This window comes from Vespa crabro, chromosome 3 (assembly GCF_910589235.1).
Source record: "Vespa crabro chromosome 3, iyVesCrab1.2, whole genome shotgun sequence".
NCBI lineage: Eukaryota > Metazoa > Arthropoda > Insecta > Hymenoptera > Vespidae > Vespa > Vespa crabro.
The window spans coordinates 471,985-489,415 of NC_060957.1; the positions used below are offsets into that span (position 1 = coordinate 471,985).

Consider the following 17,431-nt stretch of genomic DNA (forward strand, 5'->3'; position numbering starts at 1 on the left):
AAAAATAAAAATAAAATAAAATTTCCGCTCTGTACTTCGCACTCTCGTAATAACAACAATAATTAAAACTGAGAGAGGAATGAAATTTAAAATAAAATCTATCCGTGAAAATTCACATTGGAAAACTGAAAGAATCCGTGACCGGTAGCGAAAGTTTTCGATAGAGTTCGCGTGAGTGCAACCACCAACTGAATAGGATTTTTACCCAGGAAAAATTGAATCGTTAACGTAAACCGTAGCTGGTTGAGGCTGATGGGTTGTGTTATACCATTATTGATCCGACTGAAACTTTTCATCGTGTTTCGCCTATCATAAACATCATTTCGATATATTTTTTTCTTCCTTTTCTTCCTATCTTTCTCCTCATTCGCAAATATATTAAATTCGCAAAATAGTTCAACTACTACTTTTTTTCATGCACGAATATACGAGAAAATATTTATTCCGTTACTACGCTGGACATCGATTTCTAAGGACGGCCATTACTACTTGCTAAAATAACGAATCGTTTTGCAATAAGATAAATACGGAACAACGCCAACCGGAAAGTCGAATCCTATTGAGAAAGAAAAATAAATTCAAAGTTTGTTATCGATCAAAATATTTAACTGGAAGGAATAATAAAATAATTTGATAAAAATTGTAAGTTCAAAATTGATAAAAATGAGAAGATGCAGATTTGTTCGAACTTATATTAACTGGCCTTGATCGTGTTCGATAATAATTAATAATTTATTCTCTTTAGTGGACCATATAGAATAATGTTATTTCTTGAGTTGCGCGTAAATGAACCAGATAAAAGTAGTTCACAGTGTAAATGTAGTTCGTTCCTGTGTTACAGCAATTTATGGTGCTACGTTTAACTGCAGTGAAGACTTAGCGAGTATGCGAATCTGGTCGGGATATCGGGTTGGGATATCGAAAGTTTATAAAGTTCGGGTAGTTGCGATTTTGGGTTGAGAAATATTGCAGAATTTGGGAATGTCGATCCGATCTGAAAATCCCTGATCCTACCCGAGTACGAAATATCGGCTTTCCGCATACCCTTAATTAGCTGCCAATTAATATCGTGTTTACTGTCGTTCATTCATTTAAGTTAGAAGACATTCCGATCGAACGTCCCAATGTTGTCAACTGTTGTAACTAATTGTTTTCTTTAACGGTACAATAAGCCACCTACGTAAATAACGTAAGAGAATTTAGTGAAAATGGAGATTAGCTAAAATCAGTACAAACTCGTTGGTTGCCAAATTTGATGAGAGAATTCCGCTCTTATGGTCACAGACTGAGAAAATCCTGCGAGTGAATATGAAAGTCGTAGGCAACTTCATAAACCATTCGAATGTAGAACAAATGTTTTCCATTCGTTTGCCGACCAAATGTTTTTAAATGAAAATCCCTTAATCGCAAGAATTTCTAATGCATATTTGACAAAAAGATTTACTTTGTAGCTCCTTTCTAACAACATTCTTCATGTATTTGCATGATTTTGTACTCTGGATTTAGACAGTATTTATATACACACACACACACACACACAAGTATATATATACACATAAATTCTTTCATAGATATATACAATGATATGTATATGTATATAAGATCAGCAGATTTATCATCGCTCTGAACCCTTTTACAGCTGAATCCCTTAGTTTAAACAAAATCTCTTATTGATCTCGTCCATCCTAATACGGTCTGTTTCTCCAGTTTACGTTATTACGTCCCATCGGATTCATCCGAGAAACATCCATTGTTTCACTGTCAAACGATCCTCCCTACACCGTCATTGGTGTTATCTCGTATCCGTAGGAAATGTTACGATACATGGTTCTTGTCGATGCTCCCTGAGAATTCGTCCTAACAACAGATTACGTCCGAACAACAACAACAACAAATAGTTGAATACAATCATCGTATCGATCCAATATCCTTTTTTAAAGTCAACTTCGTCATTCAGTATACATATTTTTTTTTTTCTCATTAATTCACGCTAAAGTTGTGTGTCATGTGTTTTTACGAGAAACTCGAGGAAGAAGTTAGTTCGCCGAGAAGTTGTTTCTCCTAAAAAGTAAAAGAACATGACGAAGTTACTAACAAATTTACTAAAATTCAGTGAGTAGAGAAACGCTCCATCCAGATTTGCTCGTATATATAGAGAAAGAGAGAGAGAGAGAGGACACCCTACTGTCGAGCAATTTTCGTCGTTCTACAGAATACACAAAGAAAGTTATTACTCTCTCGTTTGCTCAGTTGATCGAACTACTGGTGACAGCGTGATGCAGAAAATTAATAGTGGTCGAAGGAGAAATTCCAAAAGTCTTATTTTGTGAATTCTCTTTGAATAAACAAATGTAACTGACTTAAAAGTTAAGGACAAACTCACGTCATCGAATTGCCTTGATGCTATATTATCTTGATTATGTGAACGTATTTATTAATTTATTATCGTAACACGTGATATTTCACAATCAATGTGTATTCCTTTTTTCCAAATAATGAATAAAACTGAATTTTTTTTTGTTTTTTTTTTTTATATTCGAGAAGAATTTAATTAATTTTTTCTATATTTTTTTTTTTCTTTTTATTTTTTTACCAACGAACGTATCGATAGAACAAAACGAAATTTCGATAAGTTTGACAGATTCTCGATTATTTATAAAATGTATTATTTAATAAAAAAAAAAAAAAGAAATATGATAATATAGAATGATTGATAGATCAAATCGAATTCCATTTCGATATAATCGGTCCGCGTTAATATTGAAAAATTATTTCAGAAAAAGTAAATGACTCATTTGAAATGGATTATACTATCTAGATGCACGTCATTCTAGTTAAATTCATTTGAAACCACTGATATCGATTTGGAAGTGTCTCTCAACATCGAGATTGTGAATAATGGGAATCTATTCTCTGGTAGACATAGTACTTCCTCGTAGCACGGAATGAAGTATATGTAGGTAGGACAGAAGTTGTATAATCAGAGCAGTCGTTCGTATCGCTGTTTAAACTTTCCCCATAGTAATCTTTCTTCTCTACAGAGATAGTAAAATAATTAATTATCGCTAACGACGAATTTTGGACTCGTTTCCATAAACTTTCGCTCAGCTTGAATGCATATTTAATACAAAAGAAAAAGAAAGAGAAAGAGAGAAATGAAATAGCAAAAATTAACTTTCTATTTTTTTTAATATTTTAAAATCATAAACTCGCAAAACAAACAAAAATTTCAGTCTTATATCGTTCGAGAATCGACAAAGCAAATTCATTCGTACTTTTTTCATATTAAAGTGAAAGAAAAAAGAAAAAAGAAAAAGAGTGATAAAATAAGAACTTTCTCTCTCTCTCTCTTTCTCTTTTCCTGTTTCTCTTTTCTGATTCTCTCTTTTCCTTTTAAGTTTGTCCACTCACTTGCTCTCTCTCTCTCTCTCACTCTCTCTCTCTCTCATCTAACTTCCAGCATCGTTTTCCTTCTTTGTTTCTTACATGAAACTCAGATGCTTTCACGAAATCTCAAGAGTCCTCGTAAAGATAACAAAGGTCTCACCAACAAGGCGAGTCTTTTATACTTCGAATAATACCTAAGACATTCTTTAATCAAGAGTTTTTCGAATTGGAGTCACCAACACCACCACCAACATTTTATCACTGGCGATATAATTCGAAATAGTGCGAACAAAGGAACCTTTGACGATCGAAGAGATAAATCGCGTGCAAGTAGTTAGGATAAGTGTTAAATCGTTCAATCGCTCTGGATACTTCGATTTTGTACCAAGAAAAAGAAAAAAAAAAAGAAAAGAAAAAAAAAATTGGAGAAATTTTTTTTAACGAAAGTTATCTCTTCAAGATTTCGATGACAAGAGTAATGATTACCAGATATGATAAATCTCAAAGGATGACATATTAAATGGATCGTAAACGTATTTATCCTCTAACTTTAATCTCTTAATGGTAAGTTTTAAGAAGAAAATAGGAAACAGTTATAACCGCGAGAAATCGTTTATGCATCTATGCCTGTCTTAACCCTATTAACTTACGCCAGAGGAAATTAAAAAGCGAAAGGAAGATTGCTTAACGTTCGGAGGAAAAAGGATATAATAAAAAACAGTGAGAATCCTCTTTTCTTGGACTTATAATTAGCACGGTTCGTTGAAAGAAAAAGAGAGAGAGAGAGAGAGAGAGAGAGAGAGAGAGTCAGAGAGAGAAAGAGAGACAGATTTCTTGGTGCTTCTAATTATTATTAATTTTCACAATAGTTCTCTTGAATGTCGTTTAGTTTTAATTTCCTCTCTCTCTCTCTCTCTCTCTCTCTCTCTCTCTCTCTCTCTCTCTCTCTCTCTCTCTGTCTCTCTTCCTCAACTACGTAACTATTACCGCACAATCGACCATCCATTTTCGCCCTAACAAGCGATTATAGAGGAGGTTTAACAATTTGCGGATACAAAGTGCGTACACATAGATACAAGAATTGAAGAGACGGATAGAGAAAGAGATAGAAATGAAAACAACTAGAGAGTGAGACGCATGTACGCGTGGATACTCGAAATCGAAAATTGAAGCCGTGAGATTAACACATCGTACGTAGAGTCTCCTCCGATTAGCAAATTTGCCAAACTCATTTGCCAATTCGACCGATTTAATTTCCAGCTCGGGTTCCTCCAACCCAATTCAACCCATCCCATCTCACCTGCTGATTTGATCCAATAATGGAAAAAAAAATCTACAGATCTATTGAAATTATAATCGAACATGGCTCGATGATCTATGATCGAGTATTTAAACATTAAAGATGATCTTAACAAATGCTCTAATATATAATAATCATTGTATTTATTCCAAATTGAATTAAACCCTGTTTCTAATGTAAATCATACTGGCATAATGCGGGATTAGAAACATTGCCTTGGTTGCAAGTAATGAATGTCATAGGTTGAATTAATGATCACATTTTGTAACACATACGATGAAACGTGTAATCGTTACAATAGAACAGAAATTCGTGGTTAATTTTATCATGATTATTACATTTAAGGCATTGTTAATGGATCTCATTTATTCTAATAAAAAAATTTTTCTCGATTAATGAGTTCTACGATGAGATTAAAAGATAGCGTGTAAGTTTAAAAGGAAAAATTGTAAGCTATGATCTACGAGCTTTCGTACACGCAATCTATTACTGTGTCAATCATTCAGAACGTAATGCAAGCAAAGACTACAGATTTAGAGAAATCACGTCGTTACGTGTTCACAGATTTTCTGTCTTGATTAATACATGGATACCTACTTAACTATTATTCGTTGAATCATTCAAGAGAATACCGAAAGAGCACTCGATTAATTATTCTTTTTTAGTCGAACGTGTATAAAGAGAATTTTAAAGGCACTCATGGAAAAGAAGATTCCGTAACAGAGATATCTAATCGTACTATCGAACTCGCTTTTTTTTATCTGGATAGAAAATCCCTGAGATCTTCGGCCGATCTTATCTCGTCGACTACAGCGAGACTAATTTAATTAACTAAATATCTCTCGTATTTGCATCTATATCCATCTAAGATTTTAGATGAAAAAAATAAGTCTGATAGAAAAAGAAAAAAAAAAACAAAATCCTATTATATTTTAATAATTATCTTAAATATATAAAATATAATAAAATGATAATATGATATGAATATCTATCTATTAATAAAATATTTTTTCATACTTTTTAACATTTCTTTATATTTCTTTACTTAATTCACATAATACTAACAAAACTTTCAGGCTAATCTTTTATAATTTTTATACAATTCATAGAGAATATGATAATAATTTTTATAATAAACTATTCACTACTCATGACGAATCCATTTATATCGTTCTCACTCATATCCTCTCACGTCCACTTTTATACTTTCTAACTTTCATGTTTCGCCGTCCGGTCTCGTACTTACATATTAAATAATATATTATTATTATTATGTATGTTGTAAGCAAATTATAATTTGTCGTTGGTTCACTTTGAGTAGAGAAAGTAGTCTCGTCGTGAATTTCCATCCCTTTTTATTAAGAGCCAAGCTTCTAAAAGCGGATCTTAGATTGCTCGGAAAAAGTTTATTAAATAAGAAACTATCGGTGATCGTACCTTAATTAAAAGTAAATTGATGTGGTTTTGTATGATGAAATAGTATTCATGATGAAAACGATGACAGAAAACAATACCTACATTTTCTATCCTTTAAATAATTTATTATTTATTCGTCTAATAATATAATTTGTTTTCGATAGAAGATCATTTGTCTTTTGTATTTTTGTTTCGTTTTTGAAAAATTTAAAACAAATTAGTCAATCCTAAAACTAGAAACTTTGAGAATGATAATCGTTAATTAATATGATGTGACGCTAATCCTGCTGAGTTTCGAGATAATTATCGTGAAAGGTACAAAGCTAGCTACAAACTAGTCTCGAAGGACGTCGATGTGACACCATGATTGACACTTATGACACGTGTTTGCGAAACATGAGGACGTGCATAATGTAAAGCACTTATACTACGAGGAAACACTGGAAACACTTTTAGAATCCATCGAGCATTTTATGAATTATTCGATCAAAGAATTGTGAAAATTGAAATATATGTAAGAAGAATTATTTATGCGAGATGCAAAAAGAAAGAAAAGAAAGAAAAAGAAAATGAGACAAGAGGATCTTACAAACTCGGATGACGCGGTTACCAAGCGATCATCCTCGAAACCCTATTCGTATAAGGAAGCTCACCAAAGGACAACAGTCTAAACATCGCGTCATGCGAAACAGCACGTCCAACCTGTCATGCGCGTGAAGAATTTAAACAGGATTCTCGAAAGAGCTTCCTAAAACAAAAATGTCAATAATATTTTTTATTCCATACTCGAACAATGAGCTACGTTCTACTTTTTAACGATCTACATATACCATTATAAATTTTCTTCAATGATGGAATATATATAATATAAAACAAAAATCGTAGAAACCTGAAGTTACATAACAAATATGTTGACGTCGTTATGAGATACTTTTTTGAAAGTTTCGAAGTTTCACGACACGAAGATTTATGGGAAATCTATATCAGCAATAATGCATAATACATGATGCATATTGATGAGATATAAGAAATATTTTACAATGTAAAACTCTCGTCGAATTTCAAGATTCCTTTCTTAAAAAGTTCATAAACAAGGTCCCTTATGGAATCGTCATTTATTAGACCATTAGATCACCTTAGAAACTTTAGAAAATTCATTGGCAATTCAGACATATTCGAGATAATTTTTCAAATGACAAGACAACACTGTCATCTCGTCTGACATTCGATTGCTTCAAGTAAAATATACAAATACAAAATGAATGAAGGAATCGAGAACTGCATTCGGTTGAAACGTAACGATGTTATCCCAAAACTTAATCGAAACGTTGAGTCGGGGTAAGTGAAAAAGAGAGAAGAGAAGAAGGATGGAATCATCGAAAGAACATAACGCAACTTACCTCAATGGAGGCGATCAGAAACCACAGCTGGTAGTCTCGAAGGACAGGAAGGCGGTAGCTCGACGATCCTGCTGGCTGCCTCGAGGGAAGTTCGCCCGGGCGGCATGGCTCCCACCTCTTCACCCTGATGCTCCCGGCTGCTGTTGCCCGGCAGAAAGAAACGTTTTTTCTTTCACTCTATATTTCACGAGTTATTATCCTTTATCAACAAGTACCTATTCGATATTGTAATATCTCAATTAAATCTATCTATCTATCTATCTCAGTCTCTCCTGCAGCTTGTTCACCGTCCTTGCTTGAAGAATTCGTTGAAGAACACAATGAACAAACAAGAAAATTCCAGAATCACACCAGATTAGGTTCGACAAAGAGGAAAAGAATCCGTCCTCCCTCTCTTTCCTTCCCTCTCTCTCTCTCTCTCTCTCTCCCCCTCCTTCTCTCTATTTCACCGAAGTTCACATCGCGTCGCGACGACCACCGACCACGTCCGGCATCGCACTGGGTCGATATACGTGTGTGTGTCCTTGCGAATGTCCTGTACTTATGCGTGCATATCGCGTAAACGTAGAAATGGAACGTGAGAAGATAAAAAAGAAATTAAGGAAGAAAGAAAGAAAGAAAGAAAGAAAGAAAGAAAGAGAAGGAAGGGGAATGTTAAAAAATGAAAGGTTAAAGGTTTAAGAAAGGATGGACAAAAACCGAGGGAAATTTGGGATAAAAAAAGGATAGGAAGAAGGGTGAAAGTAGAAATAGGATGACAAAGAGGAGAAGGAGGATAGGATGAAGAAGGGAAAGAAGAGGAGAAGAAGAAACAGGCAGAAGGAGGCTCGCGAAGGAGACTCGCGATAAGCTTTCCAAGAAGGATGCTTGGTTCAGGGAACGTGTGTGACTATCAATAGGATCAGAAGTGGAAAGAGAAGAGCACGAAAACCTGGCCACAGGACACGATGGCCCGGCCACTGCGCCGGCACTGAGGCTACGCCGCAGCCTCGGTCTCCTGGTGCTTCCTCCCTCTTTCTCCCTCTCTCACTCGCTCCTACGCTCTCTCTCTCTCTCTCTCTATCTATCTACCTCTTTCCATCTCTTTCTACACAGAATCCCTACTACTGCGCACGCAGTCTTTCTCTCTTTCCTTCTCTCTCCCCCTTATCCTGTTAGTTCTCCGTTTTCATTTGATCTTTCTCCCCTTTCACCAAATATACCACCCCTCCATTAAATCTATTCCCCTCCCTCTTCTTCCCCTTCACTCTCTCTCTCTCTCTCTCCCTCTCTCTTTCTTTATGATACATTTTTTCTTTTTCTTTCTTCCCTTTTTTCTCCCTCCTTTTTTTTATATTTCTCTCTCTCTCTCTCTCTCTCTCTCTCTCTCTCTCTCTCTCTCTTCTGTCTTTTTCTTTCTCTCTCATATCTTTCGAATCTTTCTACGTACTTGTCGTATACTGTCTCCTCGTACTTTTTTACTCGGTTATATTTGACGATTATAAGTCGTACCCCTTCGGACAATTCTAATTCTTTAAAATAAACCGGGCACGCGAACCCTTTCGACACGTTCCTGAACAATCCACCACCTCCTCCATCAGCACCACTTCTACCTACCAGTTTCCTCTCCTCCTTTTCCCTCTCTCTTTCTCTCTCTCTCTCTCTTTCTCTCTCTCTTTTCGCGTTCATCTTCCAACATATCCTCCGCCGATTCTCTCTCGCGCGCGCGTGTACGACTACCACCACCCCAACACCCACCTTTCTCCTCACCAGCGAGCAAATGCGTTAACGCGTCTCCCTTGCTTTGCCGATTCACATTCTACCCTTCTTTTCTCCAATGAAGAAGAAAAGAAAAATATCGGCCTATTAAAGTATACTACTGTTGAACTATTTCTCTCTCTCTCTCTCTCTCTCTCTCTCTCTCTTTCTCTCTTTATATCTACCTATCATTCTCTCCTTTCTTTTTTTTTTTTTTTTTTTTTTACTGAATGTCAGGTATCAATGTATCATTTCATTGTTTACTATGAAATATAAAAAGAAAAAAAAAAAGAAAAAAGGAGAGAAAAGAAACTGTGTCACATGTCGTATTATACGATAGGGGGATCTTTGTCAAATAGATGTAATCTTTCACCTCGTATACATTTTTATTAGCGAGTCTTTGGATGTCTTGTCGTCATTATTTTATTGTTAACTTCACTTCCGTTTCTTCTTCGCGTCAAGACGTGTAATAAAATGTTACGACCTTAGACACTTCGAATTTCCTTCCGTGACTGTTACTAATTAACAGGAGAAGAACATTTACTCTTCGTTAACTCATACATATGTAAGTAATAATAAACACGCACGCAAAGGAAGAACTCGATCTAAGTCTTGCACGACCTCAATAACTGTTCCGCCCACGTACCCGATTAAAACCAACGTAGATTCAAACTTTTCCCTCGCTATGCGGTCACGCAAGATGAAAAGCCACGGTCTATCCTTATTCGGCCGTATCGATTCCCGTGATAAGAGACGTTGCATGCATGTCCTTGACTCGCGTACACCTTTTCGTTTCCGGGGCCAAGGCCGGCAAGTGTGAGATTAATCGTCCAGAAAATGTGCGGATTTTGCAACGTTAAGAACGAAGGTATAAGTACTCTCTAGAGTTATTAAGAAACACAGCCTAAACGCCTTCTTATTTCTAAGAATAGAAGATAAGGTCGAGGATATACCATTCCATTTTTTGTTCAATTACTGCGATCGTAATCGAAGATCGTATTTAAGTGAATTCAAACGAACGAAAAATAGATTTTCATTAATATTTACCTTTTGGAGTAATTTTAATGATTACAAAAATGAAGGAGAGTAATTTAAGAATAATAATTCATTTACTATTGATGAAAAAGAAAGGATTTAAGTAGAAAATAATGGAAATAATGAAGAAATGAAGTAAGAATAACATTTAAATCATTAAAACACTTGTTCGAACTATCATCATGAAAATATTAAGTAGTAACAAAAGAAACAAGTACGACCGATCAGATGCAATTCAATACCATTCGCAAGACTGTCTCTTGTTACCTATTAAAAGCCGATTATATTTTCGAATAATTTTAATGATAAAAAAAAATATATATATATATATAAAAAGAGTAATTTAAGGATAATTGATTTAATAAGAAAAAAAGATCTAAGTAAAATGTGATTGAAATAATGAAGAAGCAAAGTAAGAATAACGTGCAAAACATTAAAACATTCGTTCGAACTGTCGTGATGAAAATATTAAGTAGTAACAGAAGAAACAAGTCCGACCGATTAGATGCAATTCAATACCATTCTCAAGACTGACTCCTGTTTCCGATATTGACGGATTAAATAATACTCTCATAAATTCATTTGATGAATTCCCGTTGTCAGAGACGTTTTATCAGTGTCAAAGGGTTCAAATATCTTTACCCTTTAAGCTTTTTGACTGTTCGATAACGCATAACACGCTTAATAACACTGTGAGCCTGTATTCCTTTTTCGTTATCGTTCCATTAAACTTCCTGTACTATCCGGCTAATGTACGCATAAAGGCTCGTACCTTCTGATATTGTTTCTTGATTTGATTGGCATGAATCCTGGTAGTCTCTGTAAATTCCATAGATCCCTGAAATTCCGGAAGGATCTCTCATTCAACGGGAGAATAGATAAAAGAAAATACTCTTACAGATTTTCCATCGAACGAATCCACTTTATAAAATCAAATTTGTTTCGCTTTGTCTCCGATCTCAAAAGAGAGAGAGAGAGAGAGAGAGAGAGAAAAGAAGAAGAAAAAAAGAATACGATCACTGTTCGATTTGCTTCGTAAAGAAATAAGATAGATGGAAAAATTTAAAAGTAAAAAAAAGTAAAAAAGAAAAAATACAAAATTACTGTCTTATTGATACTTCGTTTTACCGATATAAAAATGCCAATACGAGAACATGAACGAAGATGAATGATGTATCGGAACGAAGGTTTTTTTTAACGGAATCGTGACTGGATCCATACATATGAGTATGCCTCCCGATGGGATTAGGTTCGAATTTGGAGCATCAACGGTGAATTTCGAAAGCTCGTCCAGGCTCGTGTTGTCGTCTGTCGCGTACTATGTCATTCGCTTACTCGCTCGCTCTCTAGCTAGGTAACTGGCAGGGCGCATTTGCATCAGGAAATAATTCGAGTGCTCGTTGATGCTCTATAGCACACTCTCAGTGTCCTTTCGACAGAATAAAATGTTTCCACTTTTAGTCACTACGTCCTGCATTGTACTAACAGCAAGAGCACCAGCAGCACCATCAGCAGCACCACCAGCAGCACCACCAGCAGCAATAGCAATAGCAGTAGCAGCATCGCCACCACCATTCGCATCGCCGACGAGCTCCCAAATAGAAACGATGGCGGATGTGACGTAGTCTTGGCAAATCCACTTGTCTCAAATTTCAAAATATCTAGAATTTAAGATTCACTATTTCAATTTCAACGACGTTCAAAAAGAATACCTTCTCTCTCTTTTTACTTTTATACAACGTTTATTTACAGTCATTAAACAGTCATTGCGTTTGTATATAAATAAATCAGTTCATTCATAAAATTCTACATTACAAATCCTATAACATGATTATTTTTTTGAACGGATACATTTATCAAGTTGTAATATATCTATTCAATTATCTTTTATATTTTAGAATCAATGAAGTTATTGTTCTATCAGCTGTTAGATTACGTATCATCTATTATATTTTACTTTTACGTATTATTCGTTTATACGGGAGAATCATTAGTTACAAAAAGAAAAAAAAAGAAATAGATACTAGACACGTAATATCTCGAATGAAAATTATTTACACGAGATGGTAATAAATTACACTAACTCGAAACTCGGATATATGCAAACTATGGATCCTAAATTTCGAGTTATCAAAACTAACCATATCCTTCCAGGCAGAGAATTGACAATCTAAGGAGAAATATCAAAACCAGAAACGCATTACTCATAGTGCCGGACATTTTACGTGAACTTAATGGGTACGAAGAGAGAATTCAAGTGAGATAGATGAAGGAAAAGGTGGACTAGTCAGCAGGAAGGGCTAGACAAAAGAGACGAAGTCTATTTCCGCGTAGTCGGACGATAACAGGGAAGAAGAAGAAGAAGAAGAAGAAGGAGAAGGAGAAGAGGGAGAACGAGGGATGAACGAGGGAGAAAAAGAGGTGGAATAGTGAAAAGCGAGTGTACGAGGTAGAGAGAAATAAGGGACGAAGAGAGGGATCCTAGTGTTGCACCCATTGTCAGCGACACTGTCGACAAGATGCAACAATAGCGACACTACTGTCACCGATGCGTCGACGGCTTTTCATCGTCTCGTAAACGCTATCATCGACCACGATAGCTATCTTCTTTCCTTCTTCCTCTCCCTTCTGAACTTCTCCTTTTCCTTCCTACTATTCCTCTTCTCGTTCAAATCCATATAGTGAACATCGAAGAAGTCAAGAATGTAGTTCAAGTACATGAAGGAAGCTGCCCGAGGCAACGTCTCTTTATCGTTACTACCACTTCTTTACTTTTTCTTCCTTCCTTCCTTCCTTCCTTCCTTCCTTCCTACTTTTCTTCTTCTCCTTTTGAACGTTTCGTCATTCTGAAGATACGAGAAAAGAAGCCGAACAGCTTCATTGCAGCTCCGTTCTTCTCTCTGACAAATCACTATTTCGAACGAACAAATTGCAATAGAACAATCTCGTAGATTTCATCGGTGGATGACAAAAGCATTTATTGAACTACTAATTGGAAATTCTCGATTCTCTTCAATGTTTACTAATCACGAATGATTTCGTTGACATGTTTGTGTACTATACGAAAGAGAGAGAGAGAGAGAGAGAGAAAGAGAGAGAGAGAAGTTCGAAATCCACTCGAGCGTTCGTGTGTTTGTAACAAAGATGCAAGCTTGCTTCGAGAAATGTCACACAGGCAGGAGCCTGAAACTAATCCTTGGGGATAAGCCGACGACTAGTACGTGTGTGCACGCGCCTGTTGGATTTTCTTGAGTAAGCTGCATTTACATACACTCGATTATGGCTAACATCATTTCTGCGAACTCTTTCATATGGAATGTATGACCTCTAAATTTTACTTGCTACGTGAATGACGATTATTGCTTTCTTGTAAATTTATAGATATATAAATAAAGGATTTTCGAATTGATTCGAAACGAGATATACGGAAGAACTGGAATTAACTGTAGGAAATAAATCGTTTAGTTTGTTCCTTGAACGATGGTCCTACATCGTATCGTTTAATTACCAAGACTGTGAGTATTATACCTTAAAATTAATCGTCGATCGTTACACATTGTCAAATGAAAGAGCTCTGCAGTTTCAGTTCTGGGAAAGTTAGAAAATTCCATTTACATTAGACTTGGTTGGAAACTAGCATAATGATATTTTGAAATTAGACGAAAAATTCGAATGTATTTCCATATTAATTTGAAATTTTCTTTATTATGTCCTCAGAAAAAAATAAAGAAAGAAAGAAAAAAAGAAAATGATGAAAACAGAACAAAAATGTTGACTTTTATTCTTTGGATGTTTTAATGTAAAAAAAAAAAAAAAGCTAAAACAATTCCGAAAAGTTCAAAGTTAAAAAAAAAACAAAATAAAGAAACAGAAATAGCGTAAAAATATTTTTACGAAAAAAAGAAATATTCTCGAGGTAGTTCAACGTTGCTTCGCTTACCAGCGTAATTCGATACTTGGAAAACATATTATTGTAGTATTGCGGTAATTACTCCTGACTGAAACATAGTACCTGTATTATTGCTAATATAACGATGAAGTAGAAGCCATATCGTTGACGTTGATATATTCCAAGTAATTGTCAGATATGATACGTAGCGATATTTTACAACCAACGTTAATTTTCCTTTCCTTTCTTTTCCCCCCTTTTCCACTCTCACTCTCTCTCTCTCTCTCTCTCTCTCTTCCTTCATTTAAAATTTACGATGCACTTTACCACAGAACGCGTATTCACTTTCATGCTTTTCATGCTTTCTAATTGTTCCTCAATGATTCGTATCACCAAGATTTCGCATTATAATTTCTACCTCTGAAATTAGATCTACATACACATTATTACATAACCAATAGTATATACGATCGAATATAAATTTTGATGTTGTAATTAGACTTATACTCTCTTTCTCTCTCTCTCTCTCTCTCTCTCTCTGTCTGTCTGTCTGTTTCTGTCTCTTTCTTTCTCTCGACTTGGCAAGAATCACAGTGTAAAATACAATACAACGTTAACGACAGGCCACAGTATATACATCTTAACGTATAAATTGGTCTAAGGCCTTTTCTGTCTACACGAATCACGTATACCTTGGCGAACTCGAAATGGTACTCTTAATGGCCAAAGAAGATGGCGAAGGTCGTTTTGGCACGCAAATTCACGTTATTGGATGTCTCTTTGGTTGATTTACAATTTGGAATTATTGCTATCCTAAAAGTGGGTTGATGTTTAACCGATAGACACGCGGATTTCTTTGCTATTATAGCTTCTTCAAGACATATGGTATTCAGCGATATATTTGTCCCATGTCTTTTTTTCTTTGTTCTCTTTATTTGCGAGGTCGTACATAGAAACATAGGTGAACTTTGACCATTCTACCTCAATAAAATCTTGATACATGTCGTTTACTTACGATTCGTGTTATCACTAGTTCTAAACACGTGCGTCATCCTTTACCATCGATAAATCTTTGAGCGAGTTCCCTATCGATCTTAGAATCGTCTTGTAAAACCTTGAAAAAGATTGACGGGTACGTCGTGTCAGGCAAAACCTCCTCATTTTTTAGGAAACATCCTGGAAATGTTTGGAGACACGTGTATTATCTTAGCCGTTGTCGTTATTTTTTTCTTTTCCTTTTTTTTTTTTCTTTTACACAGGTGAAAGAAATAAATAAAAGAAAAGGTGACGTGAAAAATATCGAACGGGGAAACCGCGATAAAGTAATAAAAAATAACATCGTCGAAATGTCGTATGGTTTTATATCGTGACGACGAAGAAGAATATAATTCGCGTGTCCTCGAAGCATCACTCACTTTATTGTAGAGACTAAGCTGTATGCTCGTTTGCTTGAAATAAAGCTGGAGTGACAAAGAGAGAGAGAGAGAGAGAGAGAGAGAGAGAGAGAGAGAGAGAGAGAGAGAGAGAGAGAGTGAGAAAAGGGAGTAGTGAGGGGAAAGAGAAATGTAACGACCCTGAACCGCGACTTTAACAGCAAGTTCGATCCACAAGATCGCTGACTTTTTTCATAGTTTTTCATACGTTCGTTTTCGTGCAAATATTTTCTTCTTTCTTTCGTTGTTTCTTTTTTGGTTTTTTTTTTTTTTTTTTTCTAAACACGTTTCTATTAAATCGTCCAACTTGTAAAAAAATTTAAAGAATATTAATCACGTAAATGAATCTAATCATTCTACGAAGTTTTAAAAACGTAATGATCGAAAAGTCTTTTTTATTTATCGAATGGTAGCTTTAAGAAGGAGCAACAAGTAGCACGATCGTGTACAGATTCTGACAAACATTGTAAGTTATAGTTGCGTGATAGATCGTCGATATGGCAAACATGATAAATCTATTTTAACTGTGCATGTACGATCTTGATTCTTGATTCCATTAAATGGAAAATAAAAATTTACATAGACAAAGTTTAGTGATTGGTAATAGAGTTGAAAAATTATAATTAAATACCAGAAGATATATATTTCTTTTGATGTTCTTCAGATCGATAGATATCTTAAAGAGAGACGGAGAGGGAAAGAAAGAGGGAGAAAGAGAGAGAGAATGAGAGAGAGAGAGAGAGGAAAATATAAAATGAAGAAAGTTTGAAAGGAATATAACGATGTTTTATACGTAAGAAAAGTGGCTGCGTACGCGGGAGTTAATAGCCTTCCTCTCATCATCGGCACCGCAAACCACTAGCTATAGTGAAGCCAACGTCCAATCAGACTCATCTACCCTTTACCGTCTAAAAGTGGACTGCCTGGTGGACCAGGAGGAGCAAGACGAAGTGCAGACCCTCTTAAACTTTTATGGTTGTAATAAACGTAGAAGCAGGCCACAGGTCTATATGACTTATCATTGTTTTTTAGATCGTATAAGTCTCTCGACATCTTTTATACACGAACTCGGATATTTCGAATAACAAAGAACAAATAAGTACGATATCGCTTAGATGTGATTAGATAGCGAATTTAACACTAAACTTTCAAGATGTTCTTATTGCTTTATGTCCTTGCAAAATAAAAATGAAAATAATACATTTTTTATTTATAATAAGTAAAATGTATTCGAAATAATGTATTTTATATAATTTAACAAAACAAATTGTTATTATTGAACGCACTGCGATCGGTTAAACTGCGAGAAACGAATGTTTCTACGTTTATCTGATTTAAATTTTAAAGAGTAACGTCCACCACGAAATTATGCATTATCACGATGTGTATGTCGCTATGGAGTATTATATCCAATAATGGTTGAACGTTAGGCAACATTGTTAAAGCGATATGAGATAAAGAAAGAAAGAAACAAAAAAAAAAAAAGAAAAAAACAAATTATATTCGTGCATCCACCGAATACGATCATAGTCCTTAAATGTTATGCGTATATTTTCAGTTCAAGGAGAATCGACAGTGTTGGATATATCAATATTTGACAATCTTTTTAGATGTCGTTTAGTCGAAATGGAAAAACGTTTGTTTACGACGTTGCACAGGACAAATACAAACTGAAGTGTAACCACACGCAAGGAGGAGCAATTCAACATCTACTCTATCCAACCTTTCTCTCTCTTTCTCTCTCTTTCTGTCTTTCTCTCGCATTCATCCTTTCTCTCTTTTATTCTCATATCCCTAAATTCACAAAAGCAGCGAAGTAAAGAGAGCTCCACAG

At 35.3% G+C, this 17,431-nt stretch overlaps 1 protein-coding gene across 4 annotated transcripts in view; it reads right to left on the reverse strand.

Moving 5' to 3' along the window:
- Window positions 1-8,646, reverse strand: part of LOC124423129 (inactive dipeptidyl peptidase 10) — an 81,482-nt gene extending 72,836 nt beyond the window's left edge. The window contains exons 1-2 of one of the 4 annotated variants that reach the window (XM_046960555.1): window positions 7,719-8,632; window positions 7,504-7,640 (exon numbers count right to left, since the gene is read on the reverse strand). The gene's annotated coding sequence lies outside the window, so the exon portion shown is untranslated. Of the gene's footprint in view, window positions 1-7,503 lie in introns of all 4 variants that reach the window. The other 3 variants (XM_046960554.1, XM_046960557.1, XM_046960559.1) reach the window with 3 other exon arrangements.
- Between the last annotated feature and the right edge of the window lie 8,785 nt (window positions 8,647-17,431).